The 25,829-nt window shown below is 45.2% G+C and overlaps 1 protein-coding gene and 1 pseudogene across 3 annotated transcripts in view; both read left to right on the plus strand.

The window, feature by feature from the left end:
• LOC138393264 (small ribosomal subunit protein uS5 pseudogene) overlaps positions 1 to 11,250 on the plus strand; it is a 64,604-nt pseudogene extending 53,354 nt beyond the window's left edge.
• The window catches only part of ARHGAP26 (Rho GTPase activating protein 26), a 378,528-nt gene that overhangs the window by 53,676 nt on the left and 299,023 nt on the right, over positions 1 to 25,829 (plus strand). The window lies entirely within an intron of this gene.

The raw sequence follows: 25,829 nt of genomic DNA on the forward strand, positions 1-25,829 counted from the left end.
TTCTTCCTGCTGTCTGCTGGCCTGGGATTTGTGGAATTCCGCACATGATAACATGGGAGTGTTTAGTTTCTGGTGGCCGAGGAGAGATGATGAGGAAGCGAAGTCAGAAGACCTTGATTTTGTTACCGATTCGCTACTTACTTCTGTGCTTAATTTGTAAAATTATTACATCTTTCTCGTTTGCAAGGGTTTTAATGACCAGTGAGAGAGTCTTGAATTTGGGGAGTATTTTTGGGGAAGGGGGCATGATATTTGCTCGAGTTGCATTGCATGTATTCAACAGGCTCATGGGCTGATGCTTCCTCTGTTCACTATTGCCGGGGAATGTGGGCTGGTGCCTCGGTCAGATTTCCAGGTAACTGAAGATCCACCTGTACAGTTGTCACAGCTCAGTGAGGCCAGTATGCAGGCCATGGAAGAGGCACTTGACATGATTAGCTATTGAATCTTCACCAAATTCCATCACGTAGGAATTGTAATACCCATTTTGCAGAGCAGGATATTGAAGTTTAAAGAGGGTGAAGTAATTTTTTCCAAAGTTGTGCAGTTTCGTTCATGTGTTGGATAGCCATTTATTGAATGTCTATTATGTGCCAGGCACCAGGGTTATCTCGGATAGCAGACCAGGCTCGGGTTGTCCTTAGGGGGTTGGGATTCTTCCCAGAATTGTCTGCCTCCAAGGCACATGGCTTGTGACCACACCGTGTTCTCTCTCTCACAGAACTTTAGTGGTGGAAGGTACAGGGCCTTCTTGAGGCCCATGGGGTGCGGTGAGTCCCTGGGTCCCTGGCCACACCCCGGGGGGTGGTGGAGCTCTCAGCGTGAAAGCCCAGGGCAGTCTGCTGTCCTGTGCTTGTTTCTACCAAGCCCCCCTGCCTATTACTGTTTCAAATTTCAAGACTTGAAAAATGGTAAATAGTTGATCAAAACCTGGCTTAAATGTTAGGCATTTCCCTGCTTTTAAAAACAGAGGAAGCTTAAGCAAACACCAGTTTTTTTTCTTGATGACACAGGCCCGTCACTATGTGCCTCATTGACATAATTTTGAATCTGCACTTTCAGTTTTTCATTTTCCTCCCCCGTGTGTCAGTTGTCACCTCACCTGCGGTCACTGTCGCAGGATTGTCGCTAAGTGCTTCTCACCCCCTTTCGGTTGGCTGCTTTAATCTGCTGTGAAATGAGGAAACTGAGCTTCTGGGGGTTTTTATTCTATTTTTTGTCAATTGAAAAGCAGGAAGTTGCTAGGTGAGACCTGAGGAATGAGAGTCAGGGCAGCCATCTCTGGCGTGGCCTCCGTGGCTGTTTGTGGTGTGATCTGGGTCCTGTGCTGCACCTCTGGCCCCTGCAGGAGGGAGTGGCAGCTTAGGTGCAGTGGGCATGGGCTCAAAGCCTGTCTCTCCTGCCTCCTAGTTTAGGATCTGAGTCACCTTAACTTCTCCAAGCCAAAGTTTTCTTATCCCAGCACAGCAAGCCCTCTGTAAATGATGCTCTTTGTCATAAATGGTGGTAGAATTTGTGGTTTTGGCGGTGGAGGTTGGGGCAGCACGACCAGTGGTAGTGGTTAGTTAATTGTGCAGAGTCTGGGTTGAGAGCGTGGGCTTAAGGGCCAGGCAGACTTGGGTTTCAGTCCTTACGTCTTCATTCACCAGCTGGGTGACCAATAACCAAAGGATATATATACTATGGAGGTCAATGGCGTGGGCTCTTGAGTTCACGTGGTGGTCTGTTCCTGACTCAGCTACTTACTATCTGGGTGACCCAAGTCTAGCAGCTGCAGGTTTCTCATCTCCAAAATGAGGACGGTAGTAGGACCTAACTCTCAGGACCGTTGGGAGAATTAGCTTAATGCATGGATACAGAGCTTCACATAGTGCCTGACACATTTAAGTGCTCAATAATACCAGCCAGTTACTAGCTAACGACTCCCCCGGGATCCAGGAAGTGTTGGTATTTTAAGTGTTGTGGTTTATGCTGCAGTTCTTCTCAGCGCTTCTTCCTGGACTTTGTTCCCTTGGCTTTTCTTGGTCTTCCAAGGGTCGAAGTAGGACTAGTAGATGGTTTATCCTGGGAATAGTTACACACTCTGTTCCGAGGGAATAGATGCTCTGCTCTGTGAGGTTCCCTGCATCGAGTTTTCTCCGTGGGTAGGAATTGACCCTTTATTGAGTCCTCAGGCTGCACCTCCCTGGGAGCCCCTGGCAGGTTGTATGAAATGCCGGCAATCCTCAGGGGATGCAGTATCTGTTAAAAATTGAAACTGTTGGCCGGGCGCGGTGGCTCACGCCTGTAATCCTAGCACTCTGGGAGGCCGAGGTGGGTGGATTGTTTGAGCTCAGGAGTTCGAGACCAGCCTGAGCAAGAGCGAGACCCCATCTCTACTAAAAATAGAAAGAAATTATATGGACAGCTAAAAATATATATAGAAAAAATTAGCCGGGCATGGTGGTGCATGCCTGTAGTCCCAGCTACTCGGGAGGCTGAGACAGGAGGATCGCTTGAGCTCAGGAGTTTGAGGTTGCTGTGAGCTAGGCTGACGCCACGGCACTGACTCTAGCCTGGGCAACAGAGTGAGACTCTGTCTCAAAAAAAAAAAAAAAAAAAAAAATTGAAAGTGTTGTCCTCTTTGACATCTCCACCCTTTCTTTTGAAAAAAGTTTTCAGTGCACTTTAGCTGAAGGATTATTCCTGCCCTCTGTACTATTCTACTTTTACCCATTTAATTTTTCTTGTCACGGTCTTTTCTTGGTGGATTTACAGTCTATGCACCATAAAACGAGTCATTATCAATTACGATTATTTTACTACTTTTTGTTTCTTTTAAGAATAACTTGTAGGTGGTAAATTAGGGTCCTTCCTGTTCTAAAATGTTGGGAAAGAAGAAAAGCATTGAGAAGGAAATTAACAAGCAAATATTATTCTTTTTCCCACAGGCTTTACATGGCTTTGCTTTCTTTTTTCCTGATAATTAGTTGTAACTAAAATACTGTGTGTCTCTGGGATAATTTAAGAACGGTTTTGCCCTCCTTAGGCGTCGGCCACGTATATGTGGGGGTGACAGTGGCTCTGAGACTGGGGAGAGTCTGGTTTTGCAAGCTCTCATTGCATGGGGGTTTGTCTGTGTGTTTGGGGGTGTTGGCAACTCCCCCCGCACATTCAGGGAGAGCTGCCACTTGGCCCGTGTGTGGAGTTGCCCAAATCTGGTCTTTGCCTCCTCTAGTACTTGGACTGGGGTGCTAGGTGATTCTGACAAATAGCAGGCCCCTTTCCTTCCTCTGCCAGCCTGATCCTGTCCTCATTCCGAACCGGCTAGGACTGCATGGCTGCTTTACCTACTCCAGTGTTTCTATGTGCTCACGATCCCCACTATTGGTGTGTTATTGGAAGTTGGCCACTGTGTTCAAAGGAAAGGCACAGTGTGATTACACAGGTTAGTAAGTGCTGGTTAGGCATGTGCTTATGCTGAGTCAGGAAAAAGCTGGTAATAAGGACAGGAGGTGGCTTTGAGGTTCCTGCAACCTTTCTGTTCTCTAGATCTCTGAAATTGAAACTTGGTAGGGGGCGGGGAGAGAGAGAGCGTGCACACACACAATATACCATCTTCTTCTTCCTGCAAAGGACTGGATCAGGATGACCACATGTCCTGAGTCACACCTGCTGTCTCAGCGTGATTATTAATAGTGCCCCCTTTCTCAAAACTGTCTTAGTTTGGCTACGGTCACCCTACACATGGATCCACACAAATTTCTTTGAAACCTTTGTTGATAGGAATGAATGTCACCTTTCAGTGGCTTTTTTCCCCCAGTAGATCATGATGAGAGTGAGGCCACCTCCTTCTTCACCCAAACCAGCAAGAAAGCGTGGTTACAATTCCCGCCTTTATTAACTTTGAAAAGGTACTGATCTGCAGAGCAGAGGGCACTGTAGATCACCCTAAGAAAGCGAGGTGTGATGTGATATAATTGGTATCTACCTCTGTGTTTGGTGCTCACCACACTGGATTAAAAAACAACAACAAAACTTCAAGGCTAATTGGCTAAAATCAAATGTGTTAATGAGGAAGAGTGTAAAAGCTAAAGGAACTGAATGCTGAACTTCCCAGGTGTAACCTGGCCACGTAGGTAATGGTGAACCCAGAGTGGGTGCCCAGGTGTGTCTGGCTCTGTCCAGTGCACCCTGCTGTCTGCCCTCCTGGCCTAGTGTTTTCCATTCATGACTCTGCTGAGGTTTTATTCCCAACATGCAGGGGATGAACTGATTCAAAGCATGACCTGCTGTTCCCGCCGTGTACAGCTAGGAAGTGGCAGAGGTATGAGTCAAGCTTAGGGCTTTAAATCATTGTCACCTTGAGAAGAGATAAATGGTGGATGTTTTCACCCTGATGAGAATAGTAGGAAGAGGCAATTGGCGTGAGGAAATACTGGTCCAGGGTGAACCTTTCTGAAGCCTATCAGTGTGAGTTAAGTCATTTCCCCAGAATGTTGGCCAAGCCTCAGGAACGCAGCACGTGGGGATGTTATTCATGTTCAATAAATGTCAAACGGTACCCACAGATTTATGGGTTTATAAATCCAAATGAGCTGCTATTATTAGGGTTTCTTGCAAGCTCAAAATTGCTAGCATTTTTTTTAACAGTTCCAATAAAATAGCTCATTACTATCAAGTATGGTTTAAATATCTGGTTGAAAAAAGTAAGGTGATTTACGTATCTTTTAATTTGTGTAATTGAGAGCAACTGTGACAATGATTAAAAATTATTTTGTGGTGATAATCAGTTGTGGTAGAAGGTAGAAAGGGGAAGTGAAGGATTTCTAAAACTCAGTATTTTTCCACTTGTGTTAAATGTCCTCAGGTTTGGGATGTTCCTGAGACTATGTTACAGCAGTCAGTCTGTTTTTTCTTAATTGTGACGGCCGCTGAGTGAAGTCTTGAGTTTTTAATGATACGGTGAGCGCAGACTCTTTAATAAATACAGCTGTGCAGGTAGATTTAAAAAAATCAGGCTTCAAAAAGTGTTACTGATAGTACCAGTTTGCACTGGGGCTAATTGACCAGACTAGCATGGTTTTGTGTGTTTTCTCCCAAGCAGTTCGTGTGGGAGACAGACAGACAGACACAGACAATAGGTAGCCACTGGGAGTCAGCTTCATCTATTTGCCATCATAAATACTTTGGCTGTTGTGATTAGTCACCTAGCCAGTCCGCTCCATAGTCCCCCATCTCCTTTCATATCAGTTTCCTTGATATCTGATTCCACCTACATGCCTGCTCTCAAATCTCCATGGCTACACCAAAATATCTATGAGAGATTTTCTTTTTCAGACAGGCAAATATGACCTTGTAGACATGCTCCTTTCATTATTAAGTTTTATATAAAATGCTCTGCATACAAATATAATAGCACCTACCTCGTAGGGGTGTTGGTGAGGATTAAAGATGATGATCCTTATAAAATTCCTGTCGCAATGCCGGGCACACATGCAGGAACTCAGTCTGTTTGTGTCTTTTTCTTATTTGTTTTCTGTGGCTTCCTGCTTTGCTAGCCTGACCCTGTGGAGACAGCTCTGTTGAGGGGTCTACTGATCACACAGGAGCCAGATCTGAATGCTCTGTGCTCAGCTATTTGTTGTTTCTGTAGCGCGTGCTGGTCCTGAACACTCTATCCTGGAAACTTTTCTGGCTTTTGTAGCACTGTGTTATCCTGATTTTCCTACTACCCCTCTGGCCTTTACTTGTTTTTTTTTTTTTTTTTTGTTTTGTTTTGTTTTTTTCCCCTTTGCTCTTTGGTCTTTTTCTCTCCCTTGTCCAAAGAAGACAGTCTCCGCGTTTCTGTGCTCAGTTTTCTCAGCTATCTTTACTTCTGTGGATGATAATCACATACCCACCTTGGGCTTGACTTCTAGGGTTCCATGTGTCCATTTCCAGCTGCCTGCCTACCATCTCTGCCTCGATGTCTCTGGGCAGCTCAGATTCGACATGTCTCAACTGCAAATCACCGTCTCCTTCCATGTGCAGAACACATCCTCCTCCTCGCATCCCTGAATCTTTGGATGGCACAACTGTGCTCCCACCCCCTCCTCCCTTTATCTTAACACAGTCTTTGCTGCTTTTTCCCTCTCTCCATCGCTCATTATCTAGTCAGTAGCAGTTTCCCATGGATCAGACTTTGGTGATTCTGCTTGCATCTGCTCTTCCCTCTTTCTCCCTACTCCTTGCACAAATAGCTGTTTCTGCTACTAGCACCCATGTAGCCACTGACTGGCTCTTGCAATGGCTCTGACAGTAGTTTCCACCTCCTGTGTTTCTTCATCTGGACTCAGACTTACTGCTCCCTCATCAGCTCTCCGAGAGCACAGGTTTGGACGTATCTCACCCATGCCCAAATCCTTCCTTGGCCCCCTGTTGTCCATTGCTTTGTGAAGACATGCTGAAACTGTACACCTGTCCTTGGGTGTTCTCCATCAGTGGACACGAGGGGTGAGAGATGAAGTTTTTTAGGCTATTGTTCTGATGGTCACAGAGAATAGCCTATTTTTGATGTCAATTTAGTGGTCCTCGGGTATGGTGAAGTGTTGTCAGTTTCCATTTAATAAATGCTGTGGACTGAATTGTGTCCCCTGCCCAAATTCATATGTTGAAGCCCTAACCCTTAATAGGACCATATTTGGAGACAGGGCTTGTAAAGAGTTCATTAAGGTTAAATGAGGTCTTTAACGGTGGGGCCCCGATATGATAGGATTAGTGTCCTTATAAGAAGAGACACCAGAGAGCACTCTCTCTCTCTCTATGCATGCATAAAGAGGTCATGTGAGCACACAGAAGGCAGCCCTCTGCAAGCCAGGAAGAAAGCCCTCACCAGGACCTGACCCTACTTGTCACCCTCATCTCAGACTTCCAGCCCCCAGACTGTGAGAAGATGAAGTTCTGTAGTTTAAGCCACCCAGTCTATGATATTTTGCTATAGCAGCCCAAGCTGATGAATACAAATAACAGGTACTTATTTTGGGTCTTTTGTGTGCCAGGAACAGGACATCTAGGGACATATTGCCCCTGTATCCATGCAGTTTAGGTAAGTCCTCTTGTTCTTACCCTGACATCCAGCAGCTTACAGTCAAATTGTGAGAGCAAGACACTGTTGGGCACGGAGTTTACCAAGATGATGAAGGGGGTTTATAGCCTAGAGCGAAAGAAAGAGGAATAGATCATTGGGATTCAGTGGGAGTCGAGTCTGGTTGGACGTTTAAGGTGTGTGTGTGTGTGTGTGTGTACACATTTATATGTGTTTGTGTATATATATATATATATGTATATGTATATATATCTTTGAAATGATTCTAGGCAGGGAATGTAAGTAATGGGTAGAATGATAAAAAATACTAAAAGGAATAGATTATAATGTTAATTATCTTCAGTTCACATTTTTTCCTAGCTTTTTATTTTGTTTCTGATTATGAAAGTAAAAAGTGAAAAATACCTGCACCTTATAGAAAATTGTAAAGCCGCAGGATGAAAGATACTCATAACCCCACTATAAAGAGAGAACTTTCAGTCCCTTTTAAAAAATATTCTTTGTTTTTTTTTTTTTTTTTTTTTTTGGAGTTGATGTCATTTTAAATGTCTGTATACTGTTTCTACTTTATGGATAGAAACATTTCTTTATCTCATGTCTTGACTGAAGGATCTGCCCCCATGATGCAAACACTTCCTCCTTGGCTCCGCCTTCAACACTGAGGATTGATTTCAGCATGTGGTTTGGAGGGGCCAAACATCCAAACCGTATCAGCTACCCAGACTAAGAAATAAGTTATTAGCATCCCAGAAATCTCCCTTCTTATCTCTATCCCATCCCTCCTCTTCTAAGGTAACTACTCTCCCTGAGTTCCAGCAACCTAGATTTTGCCTGTTGTTGAGTTTAAGAAAAGTTTTTAATTGTTTTGGAAACTCATATTAAAAATTAAATAAATCCCAGCTAATCTATCTGTATCCCTTATCTATTGTGGTAAAACAAATTACCCCAAACCTTTGAGACTGAAGATGACAATAGTGTTGGTTGTGACTCAGTGGATTGGCTGAGTGGTTCTGTTGTCCTCTTCTGGGCTCGCTCATGCAGCTACGTTTGGGGTTTGGACAGCAGGGCCTCTCCCGTGTGCTGTTTCATCCTGGGCCTCTCCATGCTATGGCACTTGCAGGGCAGTGTTCCAACAGGGCAAAGGTGGAAGCTTCGGGCCTCTTGAGGCCTCGGCTTCGGAATTGCAGTGTCACCTCTGCCACTGTCTGTTGTCCACAACAAGTCACAGGGCCAGCCTAGCTTCAATTCAAGGGAGGGGAGAAATTGGTTCCACCTCTGGACGGGAGGAACGCAAAGTCATGTGGCAAAGGACTGTGCCTTAATGGTGCATGGCCATCAAATAGTGACTGTACCACCCAAAGGGTGCTACCACTCCCGTGTAGGCCAAGGTTATTGTTAGTATAGAACTTTATAACATCCAGGCTCTGTTTGACCTGCCTCACGTGTGAACACTGTTGGTTGACAGAGCTGAGTAGCCTAAGGCTGTTGGGGATATGTTGTCTTCATCTGATGTAAGAGGATTGCATCAGAAATAGAAGTGCTTTTAGGGATTGCTTTTTTTAAAAAAATCAAGTTTGGTCTTTACCAAATCATTTTCTTTTTAAAAATATTTCTTTAATTGTTTGAATAGCCTCTGCTTATCTCATTTAAAGTTTAATGCATTAGCCACGTGAAAACTTTTCTGGAATTGAAGTGGGTGCTTCTTCAAAGCACATTGTATCTTGAATCATCAGAGGTAGGATTTATGGCATAGAGACCTCTTCTCTTTTCTTCTTACTATAGACTCTCGGTATAAGAGAGTATTCAGGAGGCCTCATTCATTTAACTCCTAGGTCCTGGAATCTCTATCAGAATGAAACACTCAAGGTAATATCAAGGCTGTTTGATATAAGAAGGATCTCTCTGACTCATCAGAAATACCCAGTTAACATATTGCCCAAATATTAAATAGATGTCTCATAGAGTAATTAAGTTTCACATTTTCTTCGACTTATCTCTTATCTAGGTATCTTTTCAGAACTGAGTGAAGGGGTGTTTTAGTTTGATTTGGTAATGATAATAGCAAGGAATGGGTCCCCTTTATTGAACATTCTCTACATTCAAGGAGGGCGCCGAGCTTAGTGCTTTACATACGTTGTCTCATAGAATTTGGGGGGACTAAATTAGGTAACTCATAATTAGCACACAGTGCACAATAAAAGCTCCATAATGGTTAGCCACTAGTACCAAGAGGTAGATAATCATAGCTTTCATTTAATTGAGCACTTACTGTGATCTAAACTCTATTTGTATAACTCGTACAATCAAATCCTCACAAAACTCTGTAAGATTGGTTCTGGTATTATACCCACTTTATAGATCAGGAAATCCAGGCACAGAGAGTTGAAATAATTCATAGAGCGAGTAAATGGCAGAGCCAGGATTAAGCCCAGGCCATCTGAGTCCAGGGTTTTGGTACCCTTTCTCACTTCTTTGAAACGTACTCTTCGTGTACGTTGACGTGGTATCTGGATTGTTAGAGAGCAAGGGCAGGGTGTGTGTCCCTGCTCCCCAGCCCGCTGCCCTCCTGTCTTGCTCAATTCCAGGGCGAGGCACCCCAGGCAGGGGCTCGGAACTGGCTGTGCCAAGTTGCTGCTTCGCTTGGTTAATGATCTCCCTGGGCTTTTGGCTTCTCACTTAGTCTATAACTCATCGTTCCCCTCAGAAGAGAGGAGCTGGCTCCTTAAAGCCTGACAGCTTTTTTCCCCAGTGATGAACCAGTCATCTAAATCATTTACAACTTACCCTTTAAAGAAATTTTTCTTTTTCCCAATGTTGGAGTTCAACATGCCCTGTGCAGCAGGCAGTCAGCGCCCTTACCTGCCACGTTAGACCACCTCTTCTCATTTCTCTGTTTGCGGCTTCAGATGATCGTGTGCCTCCCGTGTGCCCTCCGTGTGCCCTCCGTGTGCCCTCCGTGTGCCCTCCGTGTGCCCTCCGTGTGCCTCCCGTGTGCCCTCCGTGTGCCTCCCGTGTGCCCTCCGTGTGCCCTCCGTGTGCCCTCCGTGTGCCCAGTCTGACATGATCGCGATGGTTTTCCCTGGCGTCTGTGGGTGCTTTGAAACATCTTGAAGGCCTTCTTTTCTACAGACTGGAAAGAGTGAAGGTCGGCACAGAACTGCAGGGGGCCCCAGGTTTAGGCTCCCCACAGAGTAGTTCAAAATGCTACAAATATAAATAAGACTTTCTGGCTCATTTTTTGCTTACTTCCTTTCCCGATTTAGAAAAACTCTGGTCAGGTACCATAGTAGGCATTTTGCATATGTTATTTCATTTATTCTTTGAAACGGTTCTATTAACATGATTCTTCTCCAAGAAAACACCAAATGGTGGATAACATCGGCGTAGTGAAAGGGCCCTGGAACCGGGTGCCATGGGGGCTTCAGCAGTAGCGCTCGGGGCCAGGGTTGGGCTGTGGAGCTCGTAAAGGCAAGGCTGGGGACAAGGAGTGGGTGGCCATCACCAGGCTGGGCGCCTGGTCAAGGATGTGAAGATCAAGTCCTTGGAGGAGAGCTGTCTCTTCTCCCTGCCCATCACAGGGTCTGAGATCACTGACTTTTTTCTGGGAGTGTATCTGAAGGATGAGGTTTTGAAGATTATGCCAGTGTAAAAGCAGATCCGCGCTGGCCTGCAGACGAGGTTCAAGATGTTTGTTGCCATCGGAGACCACAGTGGCCACGTTGGTCTGGGTATTAAGTGCTGCAAGGAGGGGCCATCATCCTGGTCAAGCTCTCCACTGTCCCTGTGCAGAGAGGCTACTGGGGGAACAAGATTGGCAAGGTGACAGGCTGCTGTGGCTCTGTGCTGGTGCATCTTCTTCCTGCCCCTAGAGGAACTGATGTCGTCTCGGCCCCTGTGCCCCAGAAGCTGCTGCTGATGGCTGATGTTGATGACGGCTACACCTCAGCCAGGGGCTGCACTGCCACCCTGGGCAACTCCACCAAGGCCACCTTTGATGCCATCTCTAAGACCTATGGCTGTCTGACTCCTGACCTCTGGAAAGGGACAGTATTCACCAAGTCTCCCTACCAGGAAGTCACTGAACCTCTTGTCAAGACCCACCCAGAGTCTCTGTGCGGAGGATCCAAGCACCAGCTGTGGTTACAACAGAGAATTTTTTATACAAGAAAAATAAAGTGAATTAAGCCTTTTTTTTTTTTAAAAAAAAAAAACAAACTGAGAAACAGTTGTATAAGGTTGCTATTATCGTACCCATTTTACACATGTGGAAACTGAAGGAAGATTGCGTAACTTGCCTCAGGTCGGGTAGTTGGGAAGTGGCTCAGGTGGCGCTGAGGTCAGAGCTCAGACTTTTCTGGTTTCAAATCCTGTGCTTTTTCTTGTGTGACTTACCCCATGCTGGGTGTTCCTCAAACACCCTTTAAATCGCTCACAGAACAAATTTGGAAACCCAAAGTTTTCATCTAAAATCCGTTATCTGGACGTTGCTGTGGCTAATGCTGTTTCTCTTCCTTCTCAGCCTTTTTCCCTTTACTCCTCCGAGTTCCTGAGATGAAGTAATGAAATTTGGAGGCGAGAAGGCCTGGGATTAGGTTCCCTTTAAGTTACTTGGCAGAAGCAAACAGAAGGGTAGACATCATGAGAAACTTTCCCCTCGTATCTCTCAGCTCAGTGGGGGATACTCTGTCGGAAAGTTCTGTTCTTCCCATGAGAGGAATTAAGAACGGGAAGAAGGATCTTGGCAAAATGCTGTTTTTTCACCCTCTCCCACTGACCAACCTCAGTGCTTTGTGTTCACTTCCCTGCCTCTCTGTTTACCTACTTTGCAGTTCGTCACGCTAAACGCTTCATTCTGACGTGGTGTCTTGTTGCTCTTGGGTCTCCTTTGAGCTTAACTTAGCAATGATATGAGGGCCTACTTTTTAGGTTTGCAGCACCTTCTGCCCTGTTCTTGCCCTTTGATACTTTGTGGAACTGAGTTGCTTAGGGGTGAGCTGGTCTTGTCTTTTCTCTGCAGAAGATAATTTTGAATGTGAAATCAGTATTGAGTCTTTTGCCAGATTCCTAGTTCCCCTTGTTCCTTTTTATGCCTCATGGTTTATGAGAAGTTTTGGATTGGCAGCCTTGGTGAAATGTTGATGTATTTATACCCCAATTCTTTCTCCTTTCTTAGGACTAACTCAAGCAATACAAAACAGTTTTGTGCCTCCAGTTGTTTCAGATGGAAGCAGAATTAAAGAATAATTCTTTGTGTACATAACTTTACACTGGTAATTCACAGCTTTCATTTTTCCCTAACGGGATACTGGCAGACAGCAATCTGCGTGTTTTAGGTATGAAATTGAGGGTAAAATATTGATTGATTCTGGTAATGTTTGTATGATGGCCTAACAAGGAAATAGGTTTTGCATTTTCTTCCTCCTTTGCCTCCCATTAAATGGAAATCGCTTACAACCAAACTTTCATTGTTCTTAACATTTGATTGAACAAAAACAAAGAAATACAAAGGAAATGAATTTTATAGTGAGATGGCCAAAGGCATAATGATGTAAGAACACAGGTGTTGGGTCAGGTCAACCTGGGGTAGAATCTAGGCTCTGCCACTCATTGGCTGTGTCTCCTCAGGCAGGTTGTTGAACCTCTTTGAGTTGGTTTTTATCATCTTGTTTAATAATCCTTATACTTCAAGGTGGTTGTTACCATTAAAAATACTTAAATGAATTAATAAGCATCCAGGATAGTGTCTTGCACATAGCTGGGGCTTAGTAAATTATAGCTCTTACTCTGTTTGCTACTACAAATGCACAAAACAAGCTGGCCTGAAGGATTTGTGTCCAAGGGTCATGTCGTCAGACCAACTTCGGAAAAATAGGCATATTTGGAATTATCTACTCTGAAACTTCATACAGACGAGGAAACTGAGACCCAGAGAAGTTAAGTGACTATGTGAAAGCTGGAGAACTAGATAGATAGAGGCAAAGCTGAGACTAGAACCCAGCACCCTCTGACTCTTAGCTTATGGTCTTTGTATGGCATCGTGACTGATTGAGTCCAGATACTGACACCAGCATCTCTATGGCAGCATTTCCTGGAATCACCTGGGGAGGGGTAGTGGGAGATGGTTAAAGTATGTTCCTGGACTCCTAGGAGTATGTTCCTAGACTAGTGAATCAAATCTATGAAGGTAAAACCACACATCTGCATTTTAACAAACAGCTTATATGATTCTGATGTATCTGACGAGTTTGTGATGAGTTATTTAAGTTGATTATGAGTTTGCACCTCTTTGCTCCTGTGCTACAACTAAGAGTTGATCTTGACAGAGTTATCCCAGAGGCATCGTGGCCTCAGTCATAGGAACAAATGCTGATTTAATGATGTTAGAATAATGATGCTAATGGCAGTTACCACTTAGGGAATGCCCACTGTATGCCAGGTATGGTCTCAGCACCTTCAGGTGCTTAAAAAATGCCCCCCACATAGTGAACACTTTATACGTGTTAGTTATAACAACCCTATTTAATTTTCATAACAATCCTTTGAAGGTTATTGTCTCTTTTATAGATACAGTAATGTACAGAGAAGTCAAACAACTTGCCCAAGGTCACCCAGCTAACAAGTGGCAGAACTGGTATTTGAACTCATGTGTGGTCTGATGCTGAAACCCATGTGTGATAGTGGACATACTCATGTGAAATACTTTTGCAATAAGTATTGAAATTTAGAGGATTTTTCTCATTAAAAGAATACCCCTCTAAGTTTGCTTGATATGGTCTGTTGAGACCTAGGGGAGACTTCGTGCAGGTAAATAATCCCTATTCTGGCTTATTGAAAACCAAAAAGTTCTGGAGTGAGGCTTTTCTGAGAGTGAACAAGCAAGCTGGTGAGAAGAATTTATTCAACAGGGAAATGTTCTCACTTTTAGTCTCTGTGCAGATGCAATGGGTGGTAAAGGAAGAAAGTGGCAGCTGTCCGAAGAGCCTGCCTCAGCTTCTTCAAGTCCAAAGAGCTCAAAGACTGGAGACATTGAAAAAGCTTTGTGTGCTGTGCAGTTCTGTATTGAGAGAGAGAGGCAGAGGGAGAGAGAGGGAGGGAGGGAGAGAGGCCTAGCCTCTTCTGACCTAGCCTCTGAAGTCATGCATATCACTTCCACTCTCTTCTTTTGGTTGAGGCAATTACAGTGGTCCACTCAGGTTCAAGGGGAGGGAAGGTGGACCCCAGTGCTTGATACAGGAGTGTCCTGTCTCATTTGTTGTAAGAAGAACATGTGGCATGGGATGTATTGGTGTGGCTATCTTTAGAAAATATAATGTGCCACATGTGTTGACTCTATTCTTGCTAAATAGGCTCATTCAGGGCTTGGATAGTTATATTGAGTTCCTTTATCCTCATAGTCAGTGTGATTTATGAATTTGCAGATGTTTAGAAGGCTAAACTTAAACAATTTTTGGGTGGAAACTGAACAATGTTTACTCAGAACTATGTAAATATATGATGGGGAGTGGCTGGCAAAGCCTTACCTCATTGTGGAGGAATAATACGTTATTTCTTTCTTTTAGGAAGGAATTAGCCCTAAGTCTTTGTCCAGAAGCTTAGGCAACCTTGCTAACTGCATAGTCAATGTAAGTTTTTTTTTTTGTTTGTTTGTTTTGGACAATTTTTTGTTTAATAGGGCCTAAAATGTTCTGGGGGTTTGGGACCAAAGCAGACAAGCTTCTACTCTTATGAAACTTTGATTCAGGTGGAAAAGACAGTAAACAAGAAAAAGGATAAGAATTTCAGATAGTTATAAGGTTTCTGGGTAAATGGATGGGGAGAGCCCGTGGCAAGTGTTAGTTGCCGTGAGCCCAGTTGGTCAACAGTCGTCAGAAAAGGCTCGCGAGGAGTTTCACTTAGGTCCCTTCTCTGAGGTCACCCTGTGTGTACTCCATTCATACACTGAGATGAAATTGTCAGGGAGTAAGCGTGGGCTTGTTCACGGGATCCTAGAATAACAGTTGGATTAACCACCCCAATATCTACTCTACCAGTTCTCCCCTTCCTCCTCCAAAGAAATGTTCAATAGAAGTAATGCAGAAATATGAAAAGTATTACTTTCACACGGTAGATAGTAAACACATAGAATTTGTTTTTCTTAAGACTGAAACTATGAAAAGATATACAAAAAGATTTTTAAATTCATAAAAACTAGATCTATAGTAGGTCATTTAGGGAAGCTAGTAATCTTAGGTTATTTGTCGTACCACTTAAGGATATACGTATATAAGGGCCTCCACATGATTTCTTTTCCTCATCTTACCTCATCCATTCAGTAACTATTGTGTGCCTTCTTTGTATCAGCCTCTAGGGACTAAAGATAAAACCGTAATCAGGGTCCCTCTGTTCATATAGGCAGAAAATAAAGAAAGCAATGAGACAAAATGAGGCGTAAAAATCACTAACAAAGAAATCCTGGGTGATAGGGAAGAACTAACTTTAGAGAAAGTGTCAAGGACAGTCCCTGGAGAGGTGACCACAGGTGTCAGATCTCATGGTGCTGAGCCAGACACCTAGACTGGAAGACGTATTAGGCTAAATCCAGGACATCGTTGCCATGATGCTTACACCATAATTGAGGAAAGATTGGATGTGAGCTGGGGGGTGCAGTGGTTCCTGCAGTGTATTGAGTCCTTGTGTAGCCTTAATGTTCAATGAGAACCTTTTACCCTAGCTGGAGTGGTCCAGGGTGAGTGTTGCGGGCAATTCTGCAAAGCTCCTCAGCCTCTGAGCCCCAGGTCTGATGGAAACTGTAGATTTCTTGGCTCTGCTTAAAGCTTGTCCCGTGAGTGCTAGAGAGCAGGAGATGACAGAAGCCTGACTTCATCTTGGCTCTTGTTTTTGTTGGAGGGTAGTTGCTAAGCAACAGATCCCTCTGGCTGGAGCAAAGGAGATGGCTGATGGGAGAGGGTGGAGGCAAGGAAAGTACAGTAGTGCCTGAGTCGTGTTGAAGGATGACTTCTAGGAACAAAAATCCACAGAGAAAGTTTCATTTTCAGAGGGAGGTCGTGTTGCAAAATTTCCCACGTTCCGTTGTGTCTACCTCTCCCTACCTCTTTGTGATCTCTGTTCTTGGTTTTGGGGTTCATAGACTCTCACTAGTTTGGTAAGAGCCATGCAAACCTCCAGGTCTGGTGGTAATCACTGGAACAAGGTGCCTGGTGTATGAGAGTGCATTTTCCCTTGTACAAACCTTCAAGGGGGAAAGGGCCTTTAAATGGGAACATTTGGTTCAGATTATTTTGATTTGTGTTAATGGGTTGGTTCCAAAGTCATGACTTGCTTTGGGAAATCTAATGGAGAACACTTGCAGGGTGTTATGTGTTTGCTTTTTTTCCAAGTGATATTTCCCCTGCATTCTTTTCTATTTCTTATTCTATAGACTCTCTTACTCTATAGATACTCCACCAGTGTTTCAAGAATTTTGTCTTTGAGAAGAGAAGACATATTTTCTTGAAATTGTTCGTGGAAAGAGGGGAATGTGGAGTGTTTTGGGTATGTCAGTCTGTGGGACAGAAGGTCTGTGGTCCAATCCCCATTCCTTTTGACTGTTAATATCCACCTTGCCTGTACTTTGTGTCATTTATGCCCCTGTCTTGTGTGCTGCCAAACACAGCCGAACCTCAGGTTAGTGCAGTTCATCTTGCATTTAGCACCCAGTACAAGAAATCTTTTGGAACAGGATAGAATAGAATAAGTTTAGTTCTTATGTTTCTAGAAGGATTAGGAGAAAAACATGCTTAGAGGCCCCCTAGGTGGAACTCAATAATTGATTTTAAAATGCATAGTAGCAGAGCATGAGATTTAGAAACCTTTCCAAGGTCAATTTGTAAAACAGGGGATGGTGGTTCCCTCAAAATTTCGTTTTGAGGATTATATGAGATAATGTGTATAAAGGGCTTACTTAGCACATAGAATAATTATTTAATAAATAAATGGCAACTTCATAGATTGTACTAGAGGTGGTATATTCTGGCTGTGAAGATTGGGGCAAACTCATGTGATTCTTCAAGGAGGATAATTTTCATCAGTTGGATGGCTTTCTTACATGGACATAAAAATTATGATTCAAAGGTCCCCCTAATCTTGTTTCCCCCAAGCCCTGGTCTATCAAAACCTTGTTTTTTCCATCTGTTGGCATATCTGGCTCAGAGTTGTACCTATCCCACCTTTGACAACTTCTTATACTTATTTTCTGGATTTCTTTCTATGTCTGGAAAAGTTTGTCATGAATATTCCCTACCCCCGTAATCACCCTGGAGGTTTCTGAGACCTCTCGGCACCTTGGATGATGTTGGCTAGTTGGCTCTGGGACCCAGGCATGCACCCAAGTCTTTCTGGCTGCCGCTGCTGGCTTTCCAAGCTCGCAGCTGTGGGGAAGAATGTGGTTACTCCTGGGAGCCAAATTGAGGCCTCTGTCTCCCCAGCATCTGAGTGGAGTTCAGGGATACAAGGAGATGGGTTCATTGAAGCAATTAATGTGGGGTTCATTGGCATATGGATGATACCTTTGATTGCTGGGACATGCTGATCCACTAGACTGTAATGATAACAATGGTGCCTGCTATTTATTGAGTGCTTACTACATGCCAGCCAAACCTAAGTGCTTTCTTACGTTTTGCCTCATTTTAGTCTCAGTAACATACCTGTGGAGTAGTGATTTTATAATCCTCGTGGCTTATTGTCTTTTCCTGATGGCTGGTTGTGTGAAGACCGGGGCAGGATGGATGTAGTGGAAAGAGTGCTGAACTGTAAGTCAGGTTCTAACCAACGTCTCTTCCTCCCCTCCCCGTCTTTCCTTCCGCTCTTCCTTTTAGTTTATAAGGTCTGTGGCTTGGACTGGAACACTGTGATGAGATTAAGAGCCTGAGCTTTGGCCTTAGACATTCTAGGGGCTGAGTCCTGGCCCCGCCGTTTGCTAGTTATGGGACTTGGGGAGTGGCGTGCTCCTCTGAACCTCAGTTTCCCCTTCTGGAGGTGATCCCCTTCTCCTTCCAGTGTTGTGGGGACTGAGATAACACATAGTAAAACACCTGGAAAATGTCATTACATGTGAGTTAAAAATTAGAAGTCATTTTATATTTTTCTTTCTCAGACATTCTTGTTTTCCCTGAATGAGCTGTTGGTTTTAAAAGTCGTCTTTTTTTGAGGAGAGTGTCAAATACTTTGTTGAAAATCTGATGAAAGTTCTGGACTCCTTCTCAAGAAAACGCACGTTTACCCAAAATTCATCTTCAATTTCAGAGGGTTCAGGACCTTCTAGAGTAGAGCTCTTTGTCTGTGAACTCCGGAAGAGTAAGGAACCCCTTTAGTCGATCGCAGCCCCCTTTCCACAGGTTCCTTCCTCCTCTGCCCTCTGCTGCCTGCCCAGGCTTAGCGTGTCGGGGAGCCCTCCACGAGGCCTGGAGGGACGCACTTCCTTTTCTGTTCCCTTCGCTAACAAGCAGCCGCCTGATTTCTTGGCCCATGTGTTGCTGCCCAGAGCAGGAACCAGGAATGTCCTTCAGGAGCTGCAGCTCTCCAGGGAGGCCGCCAGGAGAGCAGGGAAAATCAGTCTTTCCTTTCCTCGGCTGGGTTGTTTTAGGGATGAGAGGAGAGGGAGCAACAGAGACTGGGATGTTAGGAATAACCAACGGTGTGTTGATCATCTCTTCTGTGTCAGGAACTGTCCTCTGTGGTTTGCGTTCATCGTTTCTAATCCTTATAAGAACTCTACCAGGTGCTGTTATCACCCCGCTTTAGAGAAGGGGAAACAGACTCAGAGAAGTTAAGTAAGAATAGCAAGCGTCAGAGGTGGGAGTCGGGCAAGTCCGTCTCAAACCACGGAGCTCTTCTGTGCCACGCTGTTTCCCAGGATGTATTTGGGCCTCTGGGTTAAAGGGTAACTTCACGCCCTTTGCTGTTGTTAACGGAAATGCTTTTCCTTCTGGTGGCCAGACATCCGCAGTTTCTGTCTTTGTTACACGCTCTCGGTGGCCTTCTCAGTGCTGAACTGCAGACTTGTGTATTTTTAGAAAAGGAAGAGACTTCTGTGTGTACCGTTTTTGTTCAGACACAAATCAGTTGCTGAATACTAAAATCAGCTGTAGCAGCCGAGTGTCAGCCTTGGCTGGCGTACGTGCTGGTGGCCCTGTCTTCTGGCTGGCGGGCACTGACCATGATGGCTTCAGGGACAGGGCTGTCCCTCAGTCTCTTTTCTTGATAGACTAAGCTCTGAGTCGCCACAGGGATCTGCCTCTACTTCCCCCCACGTCTGGTCTTGCCACCAGTGCAGCTCCTGGCTCGTTGGTAGCAGCTGTTCAGGCTGCGTCCTTTTCTTTTTTTCCATTTTCTCCTTTTTTGTCTCCCCACTCCCACTTCTCCCACATGCTTTTTTCTCCCCACCCCCCAGACCAATGGAATTTTGATTTTTTTGTTGTTGTTAGGGTCAAAGGAGAGGTGTATTTTGTGCACCACAATGGAACCGGCCACCCAGGGTGTCCATGTATGAAGGCCATGCGATGGTTCCATGGAAGGGTGCCAGGGCGGGGTACTGCAGCGTTTAGGGCTGTGTAGGTCTCTGTGTTCCTCACAATAGCGTCTCTGCATCGCCACGGCCTGCCCACATTTATAGCTGACTCACGTTGGGTGCTTGTCACATGCCACACACTGGCTTGGCGTATTACCTGTTGACTCACCATTACCTGTTGTGAGGGCGGCTCTGGTATTATCCGACGGGCCGAGGTCACATGGCTGGGGTAGTGATTGTGCTGTGGGGGAGCTGAGGCACATGTGTCAGGGGGGAAGGAGTCACCACAGCACGGGAGGGAGGGTGGGTGTGCCACATGTGGTGCCTGTCTCTTGTTCCCAGGGGATGTCCTTTGGTGTGGCGTGGGTGAGCCAGAATTTCAGGTCCTCTTGCGGATTATTCTCTTCGACCTTCTCCTCCTCCCTGGCAAAGAGGATTTGGATGGGATTTCCCTTCGGTGAGGATTTTGTCTTCGTGAGGGCTGCAGAACCAGGCCTGCCGCTTCTGAGATGTGCTGTGTCATTTCTGCTCCCTCCACCGTGACCACCCCCACCTCTTCCCCTTTATACCCCCGGAATGCAGACTGCATCTCAAATACATTTGGGAGAAAAAGCGAGTTACATTTTGTGCTGTCCTGTGAAGATCTATATATAGCATGTTGAGTAACCACTTGTAAGACACTTCCGTATCTTATTTTGGTAGTTTAGCAGATGTCCTTCATTCTTGGTTTTCATTTTCTTCCTTCATTCATTCATTCTCTATTAATTAGTATGTTTAAAGTATACACATATGTGAACAAGTCTCCCTTAAAGGAGGTTACCATGGTGACAGACCCAGAAATAGCCAGTGTGCTGAGGACGTTTCATGTATCATCTCAGAACAACCTTCGGAGGTAGGTAGGAAAGTGACAAAGGGGCGGCAGCAGCAGGTGGTGATTCGGAGAGGGCTCCGGCGTGGGGTTGCCGGAGTGAGGATCTCGGCTCTGTTGCTTGTTGTCTGCACCTTGGGGACATTCCGCAGCCTCTCTCACCTGTTTCCTCATCTGTGAGATGGGGATAGCAGTGCTGCTTTGCAGGATTTTGAGGGTCAAGTGAGATGATGTTTGTAAATTTCACAGCATTTCTCTGGTGAACATAGTAAGATCTTAATAAAAGGTGGCTATTTTTTCATTTCTTATGATTAGGTACTATTATCTCTTTGTTTTAAAGATACAGAAATGGAGCCTTGGGGAGGCTGTCCCAGCCTACGTCACAAAGCTAAGATAGCAAAGGATAGTGACGTATTAACTGCTGTTAGGTGACACAGATAGATTGGCTGAAGAGGTTGGAGGAGGGAAGCGGCACCTGCGTGGTGTGGGTGGAGGGAGGTGCCGCAGGGAGGCTGGCGTGGGACGGGGGCGCTCCGTGGAGGGGGTGGCATCTGAAGGATTGGCCCATCTGGACAGCTGGAAATGGGGCCTCTCCACATGGTTGGTGGAGGGAACAGCAAGGACAAACACTCAGAGACGGGATGAGAATTGGGTTGTGTGTGAGCTCGGGAACCCCCTGATTCAGAGCAGGGACAGGGCTGTGGAAGCCCCCTGAGGGCAGGGGCTGGGCTGGGTTGGTTCTGACCTAGGACAGGGCCTGCCACATGGGAGGGGGTCCACACACAGTTGGCGAATCCAATGGAATGGCAGTGTCTGGAGGTGGTAAAGCTCTAGTTGGTGGGTGAAAGGAGTGACTTGGGAGAAAGCAATTTTAACTTCAGTTGGAGAAGTTGATTTCTGCCCACAGTGTGACCTGGGATTTCTTTATTTCTACTGCAAAAGGCCAGCTCTCTCAGCCACCTGCTGTTAAACTGTAAGTTGCTATAGACACTAGTTGTAAGTGTAAGACACTGGTTGTGGTTTTACCCGGACTGTGAATCAGAAACTCCCTGAGCTGTTTGGTCAGCATTGCTGGTGGTAATAGGAGATTATGGGTGGCTGTCTTTCTCCCTGGGGTTATTTAAATTTGAGACCACAGAACCTTGAACCAAAAAGCTTGTTTGAAGTAAATATTGTGCGTAGCCCTAAGGTTTGCCCAGTCCCATTTTCCTCCTTTATTCACTTCTGGTTTTTTCTTATTTTCTGTGGTCAGATTCTCACCATAGCTAGTTCTCAAGCCTTGGCCTATCAGCCAGGAGCGGATGTTCATCACTTCATCTGACAGACGTGTCAGAGAACAGTTGTGTGCAGATCTGAGTTGTGTAGGTGGTGTGGACGCTGCCAAGGTGAGCACAGTGAGAGAGAATCCTGCCTAAAATGAGTCTGTAGCAAGGCAAAGAATTGCTTTAGCTTTGAACATCTGTGCCCTAGTGCTGTATATGATTCTTTGCATGGTTTTTGTACATTAGGTTTTCCTGTAGCAGACTGCAAGATTGAAAGTCCCTAAAACAGGGACCTGCTCACTGCCTGTCTGTAGCCCAGCTGTGGCTTATGGGAATTAACCAGTGGCTTCTGGTTTATGAACCAGGCAGCTCCCTCCTCGCCTCCTTGGTTTCTTGGCCTTACTAAGTAATGGCTGTCAGAGGGCAAATGTGGGTATGTTAGAGAACCCAGGAGCAATTAGTTATCTATGCACTAAATTGATTTTTAACTGGAGGCAATGATCCGAAATTTATTGAAAGTCTCTTCCATGCTGTTTATTGGTTCCATGCTGATACCATCCCCAACTCTTTTTTTTTTTTTTTTAGAAAGTCTGATTTTTTAAAAAATGTTTTTATTACCATTCTCTGAGCCACAAAGAGCACTTTAAAACGGTATGAAGGTATGGGAGTGAAGGTCTGCAGTATTGAAAAGTGATTTGAAAGATTGAAACCATCTTGGACAGGGTAATTTTCATCTTAGCTAAAGCAATTCACGTAGGTTTTCATTGTGAAGTAGGTGTGGACTCTCGTTTCCTCAGCCTTGGGTAAGAGAGGTTCTCATACAAATAAAACCCGAAATCCCAGAGCAGGCGACGCACACCTCTTGTCTCTCCCCTACCAAAGCATTCCCATTTGTATTCAGCATGTCTTCTAAAAAGATGCATGGTGCTTGAGAAGGTGTGCTTGTTTTAAAATACTACCCGCTATGTGATTTTTCTCTCTTTATTCCTCTTCTTTCCTGAAACTCTCGCTTCCTTCATTGCCAGTGTGCTCTCCAGGCTGCCCCGTCTCCTTCTGAGCATCCGTTTCTTGTTCCCCTTTGCTGTCCTGTGAGTCTGCCCAGGGTTCCCTCCCTCCCACTCTTCTCCCAGACCAGAAGCTGTGTCTCTCTCTGACCCTATTCTCTCTAGTCCCTGTTTTCTGCCGCCACCCACGTGGACAGGAGTCCTAGACTTCTCTGCTGCAGCCCCAGCCACTTTCCTGATGTTTCTGATCTGCATGTCTTGCTGGGGCCTCAGTCCTGACCTGTCCCCATCTTCTTTCCTTGAGTCTGCTTCACCTCCTGTGGTCTCTATTTGTGCCTTCTCAGTCGCCCTGGCTCAACCTCTGAAGCCACATTTGATGGTTTCTTTCTCCCCACTCAGTCTCCAGACATCATTGGTGTTCTTCTAAACCCTTCTCGCCATGCGAGCCACTGCTGGCTCAGACCCTCACCACCCCTAACCTGTGTCCCAGGCAGAGCCCCCCGACTGGATTTTTCTTCCCTTCATCTGTGGGGGCCTTGGCTCTGCGCTTCAGCCCCTTGCTGCCCCCTGCCCTCCTTGCTTCCCCCACGCCTCCGCAGAGCGCCACCTGCCTCTCCACCTCCTCCTTGGCCTCGTCCCTTCTTTTGGCCCTGCTGTCTCCTGTGTGTGCAGCCAATGTGATGGCCCCTGCCTTTGTGCTTTTGCTTAAGTTGCCCCTCTTCTTGCAGGGCTTATTCTGCCCATTTCTCCTCGGTGGAGCCCTCAGCAACCAGCTCAAATACCCCTTCCTTAGGGAAATACCATCTTCCTAATTGAGGACAGTTTCTCCTCTGTCTGTACTCTCATTACAAATTATGTCTGTCTGTCTATGCTACTTACTGCTTGTTTTTTTCTTGCAACCAGCTTTTTTTTTTAAATATATTCTGTATTTTTGAAGCATGTTATAGTAGTTAAGAGTATAAACTCGGGAGGCAGACCTGTATTTGAATGCTAACTTTTGAAGTTATTAGGTATGTAATTGTGGAAAAGTTTCTTAATGTCTCTGAGCCTCAGTCTCTCCCTAAAATAGGAATAATGATGCCCACCTGATCGAGCTGTTGCAGGGTTGAAGGAAATGTCAGTCAGTGTCAGACTCATAGTAGGTCCTCTGTTCATCTCCTTTCTATCCTCCTCCTTTCTTACTAAAGGCTGCATGTGGTTTTGATTTTGTATTGTGCAGCACCTGTGCCTCACATGTAAAGAATAGCTATTAGCTGGATGTTGAATGGATCTGAAAGAACTTTCAGGAGAACATAAGCCTGTATTCCTACTGTGCAAATGTCTAGCATTAGAGCAGTGGATAAGCTCAGTGCGCAGAGTCAGCCAGGCCACAAGAAGATTTCTGCATCACCTGAGTCATGAACAGTTTAAACTACAGATTAATCAAGGTGGATTTGGTGTTAAAATAATTTGTTTTACAGATGGGTGGATTTTGTATTTTTATTCACACAGAATGTACATTTTTGACATTAGCTAAGATCACATCAGGCATTAGGTTGTTAGCAAAACATCATTCTACCATATCCAGGTTTGAGATTGTATTTTAAATAGTTCAGTTTTATTATGAGAAATTTGGCTTCCTGTCCCTCATAGGCTCATGCAAGAGACCTGAGTTTTGCCTCCATAATCAGAAGGCAGCTCCAACTGTTTATGGATCACTGATAGAACTGGTGCCTGCAGGCAGCTGTGTGGAGTGGATTCTAATGCTGAGGCCCCATGTGGGCCCCCCACCCCGCCCTCTCTCCAAAGTGCTTCCCCCACCGTGTGGCCTTGTGATCCTGGTGTTCCTTGTGCGTGGGATACTCTTCCATCGCATCTTTGCCAGGCTGACTTTATTTCTGCCTATTAATTTCACAGTTTGTCATACCGAGGTCCAGAGAGGTTAGGAGACTTGCCTAAGTCATAGCAGGCTTTTCTGTGTATTTCCAGGGTCCGGTCTACATAGGCATATACCCCCTCCCCAACCTTGGGAAGATGATTCACTTTGACCAGAGGATAGAGATTAAACTGTCTTCTAGCAATAGTTTGGGTTTGTTGTCTTTCTCCCTCCAGAGCTTGATAGAATAGTGATAGGCACTTGTGTGCTAGAGAGTTTGCGAGGTTTTCTGCAAAGAGGCAGGTAAAGGTGCAGAGAAATGTTAATGAGAAAAGAAAGGGTCCTGTGAGTGAGGTGAGCAGAAGAGAGCAGCAAAGAGTCGGGGGGATGGCTTGACCAGTTAGGGGCTCTGAGCAGCCAGGGGTAGTTTACAAGCAACAGGTCTCATGTGGGAGTCATGAGGCCTTTGCGGTATTGTAGGATGTTCACAGTTGTTAGTGGGTATGGTCGAGGAGACCTCATTGTCCTCTGTGAACATGGAAATTGTCCTCCTTACAGGCATTGCTCAACTCCTCTTTACCAAATGTGACTGCTGGCTAAGGTCAAAGGCATTCTTGGGAAAGAAAGTCAGTGTGGCAGGATCTGGATTCTTAAAACCATCCATATAGCACTCACGAAATTCAGAGTTTGATTTCTTCCGGGAGGCTGTCTTGGAGCAGATTTGTTTTATTTTATTTTTCCCTAAATGACTAATTATAGCAGTCCTGCTATTAATACAGATGCCTGTGGCTTGTAACCACAGGGATTTTTATCCACGTCTCACATGCATTCTCACATGTTGATGCATTTTGGCTTCTTGCTGCCTGTGGGCTGCCAGCAGTTGGATTGACTTTACATGATTCTCTTGCGAGTCCTGGATGGGGACAGTGGGAAGGTTCTTTGATCCGGAGGAGGTCTGTGTTCCTCTGGGCCTCTGTCATCATTACAACCATGATCTCACCCAGTAAGTTTGTGACTGACTTGTGTTCTAAAAGACCAACAAAGCAGAAAAGTTTACCATCTAGAAGCCCTGTGTGCTACTCTGCCTGCAGCCAGGAAGCCGAGCTTCTGTCTCTCCCTGTCCCATTGAAGCACCATGACACTGAGCCCTTCCTTTGGCACAGATGCCAGAGTCAGTCTCTCCCTTACAGAGGTCTGCTGCTTAGAAAGCTTTGATCTCCCTCCTTTCTC

Source organism: Eulemur rufifrons, chromosome 10 (assembly GCF_041146395.1).
Source record: "Eulemur rufifrons isolate Redbay chromosome 10, OSU_ERuf_1, whole genome shotgun sequence".
Lineage (NCBI taxonomy): Eukaryota > Metazoa > Chordata > Mammalia > Primates > Lemuridae > Eulemur > Eulemur rufifrons.